This window comes from Etheostoma spectabile, chromosome 14, assembly GCF_008692095.1.
Source record: "Etheostoma spectabile isolate EspeVRDwgs_2016 chromosome 14, UIUC_Espe_1.0, whole genome shotgun sequence".
Classification (NCBI taxonomy): Eukaryota; Metazoa; Chordata; class Actinopteri; order Perciformes; family Percidae; genus Etheostoma; species Etheostoma spectabile.
In genome coordinates, this window is record NC_045746.1 from 7,272,140 (window position 1) to 7,289,411 (window position 17,272).

The following is a 17,272-nucleotide window of genomic DNA, read 5'->3' on the forward strand; positions in this document are numbered from 1 at the left end:
AATCAGACAGAAAAACTCAGTCGCCGAGGTGTTGGGCCGTTGCCCGGCGCCTCAGAGACTGTGCCGTTATATCATTGTTATATTACTGTGATGGTGCATGGCACCTCAGAATCGTTGCTGTTATTCCTCGATCCAGAGACTCCTGCCCCCCATGTTTGGTCGGCTGCCCGGCCGGCACAGTCTCTGAGATGGAGATGGTCGAAGATCAAGCCGTTCCACTTAGCGCTCCCTCTAGAGGCCTGGAGAACTTCCATTGGGTAATCTGGATGCAGCGTTTTTTCTTACATCTGCTTTTCTTTTTGCATTGCTTCTGTATTTGCAGCACGTTTGTGTATTTGGTTGTGTTGTGTGTATTTGCAGCACGTTTGTGTATTTGGTTGTGTTGTGTGTATTTTCAGCGCGTTTGCTAATTGCTGCTCATACGTTTTGTCAAATTTAATGAAGTTGTTGTCTTAATTTGCTTGTGTTTTGTCCATTTGCATGTGTTTTCTTAAATTGCAGGGCGTTTGCCCCTGTCGGCCACCGTAAAAAAATGAGCCAAAGCTTTATCTACCCAAGGTAGATGGGCTTATTATTATCAACACCAGGCATATGTGTGCCTGTTTGAAAAGGTGAATAATTTCAAACAATCTATTCGTAGCTGTTGGGGATAGAAAACAGTGAAGTTACACTGTGTGTGTAGGTATTACTGTTTGTACAAAGGTTAATGACAAATCCCAGTTGGTGTATACACTCACTTGCTAGTGTACACTAAGCTAAAACGCATGCTGTCTTATACAAAATCCCTGCAATAACACATCCCTTCAGGAAGGTTCCTTTTTTGTTGAAACTATTTTAGTTGTTGATCTTCTGTGGGAGAGGAAGATGGCGCCAGTGTTTATGGACTAAAACTAAGAGGAAGCTCAGAGGGGACCGTGCCTTTGCGGTATCGGGTTCAAAATTGTGGAAATGATCTGCCTCTGCACGTTAAACAAGCCTCTTCTTTGTCTGTTTTTAAATCATGTCTTAAAACCCACCTCTTGTGGCCTTTGACACCCAGTAAGATGTCGACTTTATTTACGGCATTTAATTATTTAGTTTAATTGCTTTTATTGCACGCACATTATTTTTACTCGTGTTATAATGTTGTATTCTTGTATTTTTCTGTACAGCACTTTGGCCAACTGTGGTTGTTTTAAAGTGCTTAATAAATGAATTTGGATTGGATTGGATTGATTTAACTTTGGTCATTTTGGACTCGGCAGTTTGTGATGCTGTTCAACTGTAGTGAACCGTGAAGTTAACCAGCTCTGAACCAAAAATTAGGACGCTATTCCAGCCTTACCAATGCAATGAGCAAACAGCATGGATACAGAGGGAGAACCTCCATCTCAGAGCTTTATTACAGGAACTGGTATTGAGGTTGTAGAACATTAATCTGGGAACAATCATTGATGAAATGCTGATGCATCAGTTGTTTTAGACGTAAATGCCTGAGGCTGGAATGCCTGTGGAAGTCCACTAAACTCCAGGTTCATCACATTTATCTTAAAGAACTTTTAATAGAAGGTTAAAGATGCAATGGCGTCTTATTTTGCTAATCTCATCTCCTCTAGTAGACAAAATCTCAAAGTTCTCTTCAACCTTGATTTGATCATCTTGTTGCTGACTTGTGACTTAATAGTACAGATCAAAGAGTGTTACTGAACCACATCATCATCCTCCCTTTTAATGCTCTGTCCTCAGGCACTGGTTAGTTACACTGAGTAACAAACTGATGGACAAAAGTTCAATAGGCCGGCCTGGGGAGACTCTATATTAAGCCTCATTGACCATTGTAGACAGTTGTACACAGGGGAACTGCAGTCCAAGCAATTCACTTGTGCTGTAATGATCAAAGGCATGTGGCATGTAAGGCATATTTTAGTGCACTAAAATGTCTTTGTGTAATGTGTAATATGCTCTCAGGCCTCCTGGCTCTGGGACACGACAAGCTTACTATCTACAGCAATTTGCATCTCCCTCCTTGTCAGCTTGAGTTATATAAGACTTTCTGTTGCAACGTGCTGATTCAAACATATCTTGCTCTCCCTGTCTGCAATTAATTGGTTCTGCAAAGCCTTTCATCAAACCCCAACAGCATTTGTGCCGAATTACTCCTCATAATCATGATACCATGTTTCCTGAGCTTTGTGGTTAGCTCAAGCTTACAGGTGCATTTCAAGAAAGGCTTGCACAGATGTTTCCTGGAAGACACTCCAGTGGCAGCTGAGGTCAACACCTAGATTGTCCCCCATGTTTTTTTTCCTCACATTATTTCAGTTCAAGTGTAGCTCTGCTCTCAATGAAGATAAATTGCCCATCTGTCTTATTTCATTATAGTGTGTTCTGTCACTCCTGGCTTCCATCCCTTGCTCTGAGAACCAGCTCCATTTAAAAACTAAACACCAAGACAGCCACTGTCAAACATAACCTTTGAAGTTTTTAAAGTTTAAATGACTCAATCTTCTGGCTCCGCTGAGAGCTTTAGGGAAGATGCATGGTAATTTATTTCCTGTTGTGTTGACACATGAAAGCAGCAGGCTGTCAGAGTCCTGAACGATGAGTGCAGTGAGTGAACTCTTTGTTTTAAACACATGCCCCCACTTTATATATAGACACTTTGGAGGCAGGAACTTTTTCATTGGTTCAGTGTGACCTCACTAGTTAGAAAGGTTACGTAATGTAACTCTAGCTCAACGGAGACAGGTTCATTACAATTTAATTCAAAAAATAATAACAGGAGCGATCTCAAAAACACTTTACAAATAGAGTAAGTCTAAACCACACTCTATAATTTATAGAGACCCATCAATTCCCCACAAGAGCAAGTATATGGTGTGGTGAGGAAACAGGCAGAAACCTCGGACACACCCTGACTCTTGGTGGGCGGCTGAGAGAGAGAGAGATATGGGGAGAATGAGAGAGAGACACAGAAATATGACTCAGCAGTTGGTATAATGGAATGACATGATGAACAGTGGCAATTACAGTAACAGAGATAATAAACTATGACAAATATAACATTTTTCATGCTTCTTGCACTCAGTGCAGTGCGACGGCAATAAGATGCAAACACACTGCCAAGATTTTACATCGCTTTGACCATGTTGTTATAATTAGCTACAGGAGGGAAGAAGTCCATTCTTTGAGCAGCTTTGGTAATTAACTATCCAACAAGCTATAGTGCACAGTTTCTGCATAGGTTCAGGTAGCAGTGGTCCTGTCTGTGGTAGGATGAGCAGCTGATTACTGAAACTGACAATAGAATATTTAGTTGGGATGGTTTTTCACTGTTGCAGCGCTGGCCTGCTTCTCTTAACCAGTCTGCAGTCATCTGACCCAAAGCTCCAGTCATCCTGCCTACTCACACACCCTGACACACACTCAGCACAGCAGTTCAACTTCCAGGAACCATCTCTCTCATGGGTGGGCCAAATTCTCTGGGCAGGAAAAGCAGAGAAAGGGGAGGTAACATTGCCCCTTATGACCTCATAAGGAGCAAGACTCCAAATCGGCCCAACTGAGCTTTCATTTTCTCAAATGCAGAGCAGGATACCCAGGGCTCGGTTTACACCTATCACCATTTCTTGCCACTGGGGGACCATAGGCAGGCTGGGGGAACTCATATTAATATTTAAAAAAAACTCATAAAGTGAAATTGTCATGCCATGGGACCTTTAAAGCTAGGCTAGTGCGGATTTGTTTTGTCACAATTAAAGTTTCATCCAAATCCAGATCCAAATGCAAAACTGATTCCAGGAGAACTGGAATACTAGATACGAAAAATAAGGGAGCTGTTAGTGGATTTTGTAGTTGTATCTTAAAGATCACACCTGAAATATGACAATAAAGCATAAAGAGTTAGGTATTCTGAAAATATAGAATTTATATTATGATATTATGACAAAGTCAAAAAAGAATACTATCGCATTAATCTCTCATTAACAACCAGGGCTGACGTCTGCTCAGTATCCAGAAACACCCACTCTACACACAGGGCTTAAGATTTCATCAATAACCTGCTGTCACATCCAGTATGATATATGAAGGGTCATTTTACCAAAACTTAAAAGGAAAATGGAAAGTCAAAAGTGAAAATGACAAATAAACTAGTGTTATGTTTTAGTTCTCAGGATAGTCAGATCATAATGAATGCTTAAAAAGAAAAAAAGTAAATTAACTATTATATTGTAATGAGAAATTGATAATTGGTCAAATGGAAATATGAAAAGAGAAATTTTAAATCTGAAAATGGAAAATATCAATAAATATAAATGCTCAAATTAAAAAACAAACTAAATGCAAAAGTTAGTTGTTTTTCTCATTTTTTGCATTTGGCTTCTTCATGTAACCTGTATATAAATGGCAGGTAACGAGTGGAAGGTGGGCCTGGAGCAAAAAACTACAGTCACAGCCCGTGCGTGTGTGCGTGCGTGTGTGTGTCCGTGCGCGTCATGTTCTCTTGCCTTCAGGCTATTTGCAGTCTCATAGCATCACTGTGGCCACAGACAGAATGACTTGGTCAGAGAGCAGCTTTGCCATGAGACAATTATAAAGCTGCAGAGGGCAGTGTTTTGGCAGACTGCTCTGCTCCCCTATGGTTTAAAGACTCCAGGCTTCCTGTGACTCGCTGGAACATTCTTTCTCACCTAACATGGTTGAGTACCTCACTCTACTGATTAGCTTCTAGAGATTTGTGTATAAGCTTGTCACTACCCTCCACTTTGTAAGTCTGCTTCAAAATGGCCTGGTAGAGTCTTTTGTGCTCTATCCTGCCTGACTCCTGCTCACGGCTAACCTGCCCGGCCTTGCCTTCAAGAGTCTTTGTGAATAAAACTCGTAGACGTCACCATGGCTCACCTGGGTCCACATCAATTAAAACCTAACAAGAAGTATAACACACAACAAAAACTTTCTTTGACCATGAATCCTAATGTGACTGTGAATTTCTCTGGAATATTAATAACACCACACGGCAGACTGGAGTCTTTGTTGTGGCGTAACATATGTGTAAAATGTTAATAATCCGTCTAGTTCTTTCCCTGGGGGAAATTCCCAGGTTCTGTTGGTATTTTCTTTATGTTTAAGGGTCTTTCAGAGACCACCACTTCCATCTCGCCTCACCCTCATCTACTGGCTTGACCTCTGTGAGTTGAGTCTGAAAGCAGTTACAAGAGAATAAAAGAATAAAAATAAAAATGACACAAAGCAGGGTTCAGTTCGCAATGTTGTGAAGTTTTAATGAAACACATACCGGTATCCTAACAATGGCTCCAGCCAACATGAGAGGAACCAAAAAGGAAAGAATAAGTGGTGCTAGATTGGTTCCCACCAATTATTCTTCAGCTCGGTGAACAGTAAAGCAATTTATGAAACAAAATGTCTTGTATGATGTGAAGAAGTGATTTCAGTTGGGCTGCAGCTAACAATTATTTTGTGGATGACTGGATTAGTTGTTTGGTCTCTAAAATGTCAGAAAATTGAGAAAAATGTGGATCAGTTTCCCTTTGCAGCTCTAGATTCCAGTATGTGCTTTTTACATGAGGCTCACCTCTGTTTTCTGTTAGTGTGCTCTGTCAGTAGCTATGTTTCCATCCACAAGTTTTTATCCAAATTAAGTGATATCAAATGAAAAATGCCTTATGGAAACAGTAAAATTCAATGGAAGTTCATCAATATCGACTCAAAGGAAATACGTTCGGTCTCATCAGATATCAGGTTTTGTATTTGATTCATGAGCAAAATATAACAGCTATTTTAGACAGCAAAAATCTAAGAAATGCCATAATTTATCAGGAACTTGAGAAGGAAATGGCCGACAAAGGTTACGACAAGCCGTGGGACATCTTCCGGAATAAATGGAAGGCGCTCAAACCGAGAGACATGTCTCAAAAAAGAGAGTTGTCTCGCAGCTGTGCCGTAGAGAAAATAGAAGCCAAGTTGCATCTGCATCATCATAGCAATGTGTTGATAGCATCGTTGTTTTCTACTATAACTTGATATGTCGCTATCAGCTGGCACATAAGCTCTATAACAACTTGTCCAATATTGATCATGTGTTGGTAGACGGCGTGATCCATTTTGTCTTTTGTTTGCAAATGTTTTCTTGAAGTTTATGTAATTCAGTGTGAAAATTAATGGAAACATCTTCAAACGTCTCAAATCAATTTGATGTACCAATTTGATCGCAAGACAGCATGTGACGTCATTACACCCAGGTTTTTATTGGCTTTAAAGCCATTGGATGGAAACACACTTTCACCAGCTTTATTAGCATGAGTTTTGTTTACCAAACTTCAGATAATTCAATTGACAAGTGGATGGAAACTTAGCTAGATACACTGACATCAGATTCTTCTCATTTAACACTATGTCAGATTACAGCACATCTGCGCTGACCAAGCAAAACTAATTACTAATGTCTGAATAGCACACAATGCAGTTTTTGAGAGTGGGTAAGTGAGCACAGCATTAATATCCCTTTGGGCAATAAGAGTTCATAACTTCTACAATCTGCTCTATTGCTTATGTAAGAGTAGTCCTATTGTCAGGAAACAGCTGCACAGAGGAATAATTTAAATTGAGTGCATCTAGAAGGGGATGTTGGAGGAACCTGAAGCATAGCGTAATCCTTCCACACTTCTACTATTGCGGTTCTCTTTCGTTATTCTGTCCATGAGAAGAGTTGAGGGCTGGGGATACAGTCCAGGAGAGAGGATGTGTCGGACTTCTGTACAGAAATATTGAGCTGCATTGTAAGGAGCTTAGAGAGTGTGTTTCCTCTGATGGTCTGCTGGAGTGAGATCAGGGTTTCAGCTCGGTCCCTGCTCAATAAGTGGACTGACTGCTAATCCTGCCCTCTTCTCCCAGAAAATGTCTGACTGCATGGGTTTGACTCAAAGTGTGTGCAAATTGAAGCTGGGCTCTGAAACAGCATTGTTCTATTTGTTGAAAATTGCTGTTTGGTAAGCATGTTTCCGCAGTGGGCGGAAGGTGTCGTGCCAAAAAATGATCATGTGACATGGACGCCCAGGCTCTCCAGCACGTTGTTTTATTACTGGCCTGCTAGAACAACCTGCTAGTGGCCATATAAATGAAGATGACTGGCTATCAGTATCATGATTGGTTTTAGTTTTGTTTGTTGGTTTATTTTGTAGGTTCTGCTGTCTTGTTTTATGTCCTGCCTTGTGTGTTTTCCAGCCTTTGTGATTGTCTACCCCGCCCTGAAATGTTGCGCCTGTTCCTCGTTACCACCATCCTTTCCTTGATAGTCATTCGGGCAATTCCTAATTCCCAAATTTCAACCTCCTCAACTCCAGGATCCTCAATCACGAGGCTTGTCCTGCATAGTGCCAGAGAGAGAGGGAGATAATATACAGTATGTTTCAGGGCTGTCAAAATCAACGTAATAATAACAAGCTCCGTAGTTTGGGAACTCAGGAAGCTGCAGCAGTAACGTTGTAGACAGGGTTGCCAACTTGCCGACTTTCTTGCTACATTTAGCAAATTTTCAGTTCCTCCTTAGATTCCAATTAAATGATTCCACAAGAATAAGGGTTTCCACATGTACTGTTGATGTGAACTGAGTTACCAGTACGTCCAGTCTCAAACACTCTGTGTGTGTGTATGTGTGTGTGTGTGTGTGTGTGTGTGTGTGTGTGTGTGTGTGTTTGTCTGCAGGCTGTTTGCACTGTCAGATGCTTTCTGCAGTCTCACAGCATCACTGTAGTAGTTATGGCTGGAAGATAATTATAAAGATGCAGTGTACAGCTGAGACTTCCTACTGAGAAACATTTCTGTCATCCTGTTCTGGATTATTTTCTAGTATTACACAGTTGCAGAGGATTAGACAAATTCAACCACTAATCACTGCTGGCAGTGACCTATTTCATCTTAGACACTTTTATTGGCTGTGCAAAAAGGCAGTTTTAATAACCAGATAGTATCCTATTAAAAGATGTTTGTGTAATGATATCACAACATCTGAAGCAGTGTTTCTAACAGCATGTTACAGGGAGAGCTACTTTAAGAATTAAATCCACTTGTTTTAACACGAATTGCCCAAATATGTATTTAAACAGCTTAAAATGAAATGCATAGATTCTTTGTTTGTATTCCTTCCTTAATGTTTCAGTAGGTACTGTAATGCTAATTTACATTTTTGTTTTTTCAATGGAAATTACAGGTTTGTTGTTCTATTGGTTAACATTTCACAGTTTCTGCCTTCAGCACAAATGTTTCAAAGTAGATGTTAGGTACTGTTAGTGCTCCTTGACCTTGGAATTCCATGAGTTGCTATTCCCTGATGGTCCAACATGGAAGTATGTATGTACTGTATGCAAGAAGGGGCTGTATCCCTCTGATGTTAAATACACATTACATTACATGTCATTTAGCTGACGCTATCCAAAGCAACTTATAATTGTTATATATATCAGAGGTTGCACGCCTCTGGAGCAGCTAGGGGTTAATTGTCTTGCTCTTTGGTTGATTTATCACAGTGGGAATCGATCCCAGATTGACCACACCAAAGGCATATGTCATTTCCACTTCACTATCACCACCCCCCAATGTTGCAGCAATGTTGGCAGTGAAGGAGAGTTGGTCGTCACACCCAGGTTTCTTGTAGTCTGGGTGGGGACTACCACAGAGTTGTCAATTGTTATAGTCAGGTCCTGGGTAGGAAAGCCTTTCCCTTGAAGGAAAAGGACCTCAGTCCACTCCATAACATCAACCTTGTCAATCTGGAACTAAGACTTTGCTCGCTTAGTGGTGTGTTTTGGGTCATTGTCTTGTTAAAAGACCCATTTCAAAGGCATTTCTTCAGAATAAGGCAACATGACCTCTTCAAGTATGTTGATGTATTGAAACTGATCCAAGATCCAACACCTCAGTATGAGAAACATCCCCATAACATGATTTTTGCACCACCATACATTTGTATTTCCTTCCTTCCTTCCTTAAATATGGGCCATAATGAAACCTGTTTCTTCACAGAATCAATAACCTCACTAATTGAACACAACACTGCTATTATTTTGAACATGCCGCTTTCAATTACAGATTCAATTACACAGAATGAGCAGCATGCATTTCATGACTCTACAACACTTACTAGTAAATTGTTTGCCATGTAAAAATATCACTTCTACCAAAAAATATGATTGATGAGGTTAGTGATGTTGGACTGCTTTTATTTTGGTCCTTCAATTGAAAAGTATTACACATTTTAACCAAGGATGTTCATCCCACACTTTTAGGCATACTCCTGTAAGTACATTCAAACCTTCTTACTCAGTATATCTCTGATAAGGTTTATGTACCTTTTATGCATAAAACAATTTTTCACACAGGAGATGTAGAAGAAGATGCCATGAGGACAATTCCAGATCCACTAGGGTGAGGGGTATAAGGGTCCAATTTCTGAGGGAACACACTTGGAACTTCCATCCTGGCTCAAGAGGGCGAGCAATGCACCACAACACGACAGCAAACCACCGCAACAGAACAGCATTGGTGAGCCTGTAATAAAAAAGGGTAGGGCACTGTTGTGTTGTGCGATCTGCTGTCTTATTGTGATCCGCTGTTGTGTTGTGGTGATTTGCTGCACTTCAGGGCCACCGTAAATATTATAGTGAGTTTGTATATAATATAGCTACTGTATAAATTGTATAGTTATTTTCATACAAAACAGTTTTACACTAAAATAGCCTATAAGGGCTATACAGTATATAGCGTATACGCATATGCTACATATGTACATTAATACAGCGTATGTTAAAACAATGCAGCACGTCATACTTAATTTGCAAAGATGTTAGATGTTTGTTAAAAGCCTGTTCGGTTGCCTCGACTCCTCTCTCCTGTGGGTGGGACTAGGATGTGAAGAGAGGAATTGAGGAGAGGAATCGGGATACACAAACTGGGAAATGGCTAAGGGCTATAGTGTCTGTGTCCACCTTGGACAAAAACTGAAAAGTGACAGCATTGATTAAGAAGTCCCCAAGATTAAATGAGTTTGTTTGGGTATAAAGTGTAGAAATAGTAGGCTGAGGGTTACGTAACCATAGTCCAAACAATGTAAAATACTGAGAGAGAGAAGAAGCAACATCAGCTTCATTAGAGTGGCAAAATGTCAGAAGCATATCTGCAGGAACCCACACACACACACATGCACATACACACAGTCAACAACCTACACACACACACACACTAACTCAAATGGAAAACATTATGCTACCACCCCCAACAGCGCGGCCTGTGCCTTTTTCACTGTTTCCCTCACTTTTTGGTTTTGCAGGACTACATAGAGCAGCTTTTATAAAAAAAATAGGATTTGTTAATGTTTTCAGTAAGAGTTAAAGGAGCAGTACTCAATATTCAGAACATTAATATAGCAGCTATGTAAATATATAGTGGAGCAGAGAATGAAGTCACACTCCCTCTTTGAGAGTTGGAATTTGAGCTTCTCTGTTCTTTGTTTTTCTCAGTATTTGGCAGGTTGGGAAGTGGTCTGTGAGGGCCATGTGGAGGCTAGTCTCACTTTGCCAGAGCATCCACATGCTGAGGAGCGACGGGAGGTCTGGCTCGTCCACATAGCATTCCGGCATGGGAGAAAAACGTGTTCTGGTTTATTGGCATTTCTTTAAACCAATCACAATCATCATGGGCGGTGCTAAGCTCCACAAGGAGCTGCTGTAAAATTGCTGTGCGAGAGAAAACTCAGATTTGATTTCACCCTGCAGAGATCTGAGAAGCAGTTTAGTACAGTCCTCATAAATCCACCGAAGTTTAAAATTCCAACAAGAAGAAAGCTGAAGGTCTGAGCTGTAGCCTCGTGCTATATCCTTGACCTCAACCTGCGCATGTGATTGGTCCTTTGTCTTGTGTCTGTCTGTGTGTGTGTCTGTTTATGTACTATGTGTTTGTGTGGGTCTGTTTCTGCATGTGTTGTTTTGTCTCCCTCCCTCCAAGCTTTCCTCTGTGTTTTTTGGCTCTGTGACGTGTTGTGTGCATTGTTTCTGGTTGTTTGTATACTATTGATAGTGTCTAAATATATAAAAGAAATTAGTTAAATGTGATCACAAAAAAGGAAGGAAATGGGTATTGTCGAAAACACATGCATCCAGCAGAAATTTTCTACCGCACCAAAGCAATCCCGGAAGTGGAACTTCAAGGATATCCCTCCGCGCGGCTAAAGGCATTAGCGTAGGATGAGTATGTCTTCCCTCCTACTACTGACCCACCCAGCGCTGCATGGTCACGGTCACGGTTGGAAAGACTGCTGCCGGCCAACAACGACTGGGTCAGCCCCAGCTTTTCCTTTTTGTAGTCGTTCAGGTTGTTTTAAAAAGGTGTATTTACAAAAGACTAAATGTGAGACGACAAGAAAGCAAAGTTTTTTCATTTTTTCTCCCAGTGTTTCTTACTGTGGTAGCATCCCGCATGAGGGTGTTTTCCATTGCTTCCAGCTGGAAGCAATCTCCTCAATGAGCCTCTGACATGAATCTCCCTACACATGTGCATCTGACTTATCACACACACACACACACACACACACACACACACACACACACACACACACACACACACACCCTTGTCACATGTCAGTATCTGCCCTATAAGCTCACCACTCAGAAGACACTAAACTAATATCATTACACCACCATTGTAACAATCCTTCCCAGTTAGTCATGTTCTGGCTGATGTGTTCTGCTGTTAATTTGTATACATCATTCCCTAAGTCTCTTGTGCCTGCGGTTTGCCACCTGGACCTCCTGCCTCCACTCCACACCTGCCAAACACAGACAAAGGAGCTCAGAAAAGTGGATTTAATTGGACTGGAAATCCCTTTTACTGGTTTACTGCCACAAGCCTCTCATCTGCCCCTCTGCATTACCCCGCTCTCCCTAAATTAGAAACCGCACATAACGTATAAGACCTCAATAAGCCATATACTTTGTATCAAATTAGACCAAAAGTAAAAACAATTTGGTACTTATTACACCGTAAACAAACACTTATAGCCCACTTAGACACATCTACCTAAATGATGCTGTAATTAGAAACCACATGATTTCCAAATAACAAATGAGCCTTACTTTGTATTAAATTAGACCAAAACTAGAAACAATGGGGTCCTTAATAGAAATTAAATGAACGCCATTTCAACCCAAGCACCATTAACCAAAATGGTGCTGTAATTAGACGGGTTTAATGCCACATTATATCACCTTTATTATTTACTACTAATACCAATAGAAAATGTGCAGCAATGCTCTATAGCAGGGGTCTTCAACGTTTTCCAGGCCAAGGACCCCCAAACTGATGGCGAGATGGAGCGGGGACCCCCTAATTATATATATTGTATAAAATTGTGTTATATCAAACTGGTCCTATAGTGCCATGTGTGCATTGATGACTGAAAGACATCTTCTGCCTCCATTTATCTGTTTACTACAGTGTGTTGAATTCATGTTAATGTGGATTTAAAGACATTTCAATTAGTGTGGGGGGGGGGGATATAAAAAAAAATCTAATCAACCAAAACTTTCGCGACCATCATGCAGTACCTCCCCCTGTTGAAGACCCCTGCTCTATAGCTGTTGAAACAAAGGGGAGCTTGCCACGGTCAGGCAGAGGCCGATCTACAATGAGACAAGAACATCAGTGTTAATAAATGACAAAGCAAAGACTACATTACAAACAAAACCAAAGCACAACACAAACATTCTCATTTTCAGGAAAAAGGAGTAAAACCTACCAACACATGTTCTGGTAAGCATAACAAAGGTAATGGAGATTTATTTATTTCTTTATAGAGCTGTATAGATTGAATTATTACTTAATGTTATCACTCTTATTATTACTTCAACTTCAGAGCGATCTCCTCCCTCCTTAATCCAGGGTGAACACAGGTGTAGGGAGTTGGGTTGGGAACTGGAGGGTCACTGGTTTAAGTCCACATAAGGACCAAAGTATGGTGTTGGACTGGTAGCTGGACAGGTGCCTGGGCACTGCCAAGGTGCTTTTGAACAAGGCAGCGAACCCCCAACTGCTCAGGGCGCCTTTCCATAGGCAACCCCCTCACTCTGACATCTCTCCATTTTGTGCATGTATAGGTACTGAGCATGTGTGTGTAATTCTGTAATGTGTGCAATAACAACAATTATAGAGTGTAAATTGTAATTTCCCCTTGGGATTAATAGAGTATAAATTATTATTATTATTCAAATGTTAACAAAGCCTATTATTAAGCTATAAGCCTAATAGCCCTATTATTGAACAAGACCAGTTTGAAATGAAGGCTTTAAAATTTGGAGAAATAGCAGTGTTCTCTCTGCAATGACTTTTCACTTTTCACAATAACGCTATTTGGATTGATTCTATTGTGTTGAGCAGCACAATAAAATCAATCCAAATAGCATTATTTTCACTGTATGATTGTAATTGAATGCTGCAACGCTGCTGTTGGCTGGGGCTCGAGCCACAGGACCTAATCGGAAAAAAGGTTGACTTTGTAATGCTGCGAGCAGAGCAGCTTCCTTGCAGGGACAGATCAGAGGAAGCTCAGCCATGGTTATTATTGAAAATTCCACACACTGCCAATTGCACACAGCCAGCCCTCCTCACATCCCCCTGCAGAGTCACAGTCAAACCACAGCAACCACTTCAGCATCACCACTGTGCTGCTGCAATACAGTGTTAACAGTGTGATACGTAGGAGATAGTGTGAGCCTCTGCAAATTGCAAGGTCATACTATTAATCTAAGACAAAATGAAAGTCCAAACCGTGGCCAGGATTTTGGGGCAAATTCATTCCACGATTGTATGTGCTGTGAAATATTTTCATTATTATACTGCAGCAGCAGTTCCACGCTCTCTGACAGTAAACCTACTGCAGTATACTCTGACTGACTGCAGATTACGTTTTATGGCATATTGATATTATTGCTGTCAAAAATCCTACACCAGTTTAATCCCAGTGTCAGAGCACTATGGAGATAATGGTCTTCACGGGGAGGTGAGCACTGGGTGTGCCAAGCAGCCTGAGATGAGTCAGAGGAGCTGAGTCAGAGGAGACGACAGACACGACTCACGCTGATTCTCATCAACATCAAATTCTGACTTCACGATCACCAGCACCAAGCTATTTTCGGAGACACAGCATGGAACTAAGTCATATTACACCAGCACAGGTAGCATGTGTGATAATGACAATTAAGTAATGCTTTCACTCAGTACATGTGGTATTTTTTTATTTTTTTATTTGGTCTTAAAATAAAAGTTGACTAAAACACTGGATATTTTATTCTTGCCTAAGTCACCTTGCTTCATCTATCATGAATCAAGTTCCAAAATGCCAATCGCAGTTCCATTTGAAGTCTTATGGGGTTTGTTGCTTGGTGACCATCCCCGCCCTATGTGAATGTACATTGCTGCCGTTGGCCCCTGTAACACCAAAATGTGAAAGGTAGGAGCAAAGCATGGATAATATTCTGCTGTTGGCTGCAAGGACTAACTGAAAAGGCGTTTTGTACTCATCTGAATGTGTGAAGACCCAACAATAGGAAAACTTTTCTTTTTTTTTAAATTAACTTTTTTTATTGAATTTAATCAGCATTGTCCCCTTAGGATTTAACATCTCACATGTGTTTTCCACACATGAGCATGCCAATATTTGACAACAGGGATCAAACGATAGACAAAAAAATTACAAATAAACCCAAAACTCTGTAGACTTGAAATGAGTACATTTTTCACCTCAATCCAATTTTCATTCCCCTTTGTAAAGACTTTTCTCTCCTGGTGACGGATAATACCGAACACAACCTCATGAACAATTGAACAATCAAAATTTGTAGACAGAACCCAGGGGATCCATAAGATACATTGTTTTTACCAAATAAAGTCTGTTCTCAATGGTGTTACAAAATCAACCCAGTTACTCCACAAATGCTTAAATTTATCTGATTCTAGTCTAATTAATATAGGAAAGTTTCCATCCTGTAAATGTTATACATCACTTCGACCCAATCCTCCCTTTCAGGTACCTCACTTTTCAGCCACTTCCTGGTGATGGCTTTTTTACCTGCCACTAACGTTACTCTGAATAAGTATTTGTCCCCTGAATATATTATTTTTCTGGTTCCCTTTTCCCATGTACAAATCCAAAAGTGTAAATGGAAGTTCCATTTTCCATGCATTTCTTTAAATCGAGCCAAAACGGTCTAATAGAGGGGCATTCCCAAAAGATATGAAAAGGATTGCCTTTACTTTCTCCACATAGTCTCCAACATATCTTCTCCTAAGATTTCTGTTGTGCTGATGTAATAAAAATATCTTACAATGTTCTTCCAACCACATTCTCTCCATTAGAGGGAGCATGTTGTCTTCCTTTGCTGTTCATTGATCTCTTCCCATACCTTCTTTGACAACATCCCCCCCCCCCCCCACACTTTTCTTTTACATATATTGTACTATGCCCTATTAAATTTACCACTTCTTTATATAATTTTGAGATTTATTTCTCTCCCAGTTCTGATTCATATGCTTAAATGAATAATTTAATGATTCCCGACTCTCCCTCATCTAAACTGGACTTTTTTATTGTTTGCTCCATATAATGGCTTATCTGTAAATATCTGTAGAAATCCAGATTTTTTTTTTGAAACCAAATTGATTCTTCAGATCTTGAAAACTTTTAATTTTTCTCTCTTTAAAGAGCTCTCAGAATGTTGTTGGTCCCCCGCCCCGTCTTCTGAAGCTCCCATCCATTGTATTAGTTGTAAAATCCGAATCCTGTGCAATCCATCGCAGTAACCTACTCTGCTCTATAAGGTTATTGTTTGCTATAATCTCAAACCAAATGTTAAGGGATATACCCAGCCATGGATTGAGTTCCTCATTGAGATGTCTTACCAGGTTTTTATCCTTTATTATAGCTTGTATTGGAATGGTGGTTGATGTGTGGGCTTTGATGTCTTTCCATCTCGCACTATAAGCAGGAAAACACACGTTCCACATATATTTTAGTTGCGGGGGTCAATGGTTCCCGCAGCACTTAATAAAACTCCAAAGTATATCCATCTGTGCCTGGAGCCATATTTGTCTTCAGCTTCAAAATTGCAGAGTTGACTTACATTTCAAAACAATTATGTATCTCTTATGTCTTATATTTTGTCAAATTAGTCAATGAATCCCTGATTTTATATACAGAATTAATTGCCATTTGCTTTTTTAACCTATAGGCTGACAGCGTTTTTTGGCTGCATGTGCTTTTCTTTTTGCATTGCTTCTGTATTTGCAGCGCGTTTGTGTATTTGTTTGTGTTGTGTGTATTTGCAGCGCGTTTGCTAAATGCTGCAAACACGTTTTGTCAAATCAATGAAGTTGTTTTCTTAATTTGCTTGTGTTTTGGCCATTTGCATGTGTTTTCTTAAATTGCAGGACGTTTGCCCCTGTCGGTCACCCTATATTAGAGTTAAAAAAACATTACACATACCTATTCAGAGACTCGTATGACTTTGTTGCAGTACTTTGCCATGTCGGTTAAAGAGACTGAGGAGGCCAGAAATGAAAAAGCCTAGTACAGCTACCAGCAGCTCCCCTGACCATCTGTCTGTCAGCTCATCAGCTACCCGTTTAGCAGATGTCCCAACTGCAAGTCTTTTGAGGGTACTCGCATGGTTATTTTTCCTGGGAACCGTGGAGGCCGCAAGAGAGGAAGTGATTGATATGGGTCTCGACGCCATACCCCCCTTACACCTCTCTTCAGCCCGGAGCCCATGCGGACAAGTGGACCGGAGCATGTGTTGTCCAGTGGACCGGAGCATGTGTTGTCCAGTGGACCGGAGCATGTTTTGTCCAATGGACCGTCGCACATGTGGTCCCCTGGACCGGAGCCCGTGTTGTCTAGTGGACCGGAGCCTTTGTTGTCCAGTGGTCCGGAACCTGTTTTGTCCATTGGTCCGGAGCCTCCTGTTGTCCTGTGGACCAGAGCAGAGTCTCAGCTGACGTGCAGCCGTCCAGAACCTCAGCTGACGTCCAGCCGTCCAGAGTCTGCGTTGATCGTTCTCCCAGAGTTTACGCTGACCGTTCTCCCATGATTAACACTTTAGAGGCGACTATGCTGCATTTATCACAAATAAATGTAGCCTGTAGCCAAAGATTTGTATATACAAAAAATAACTAATGCTGGACCCGGGCTGACAGAGCCTTTTTTATAGCTGCCCCCTCTCTCTGGAACCCT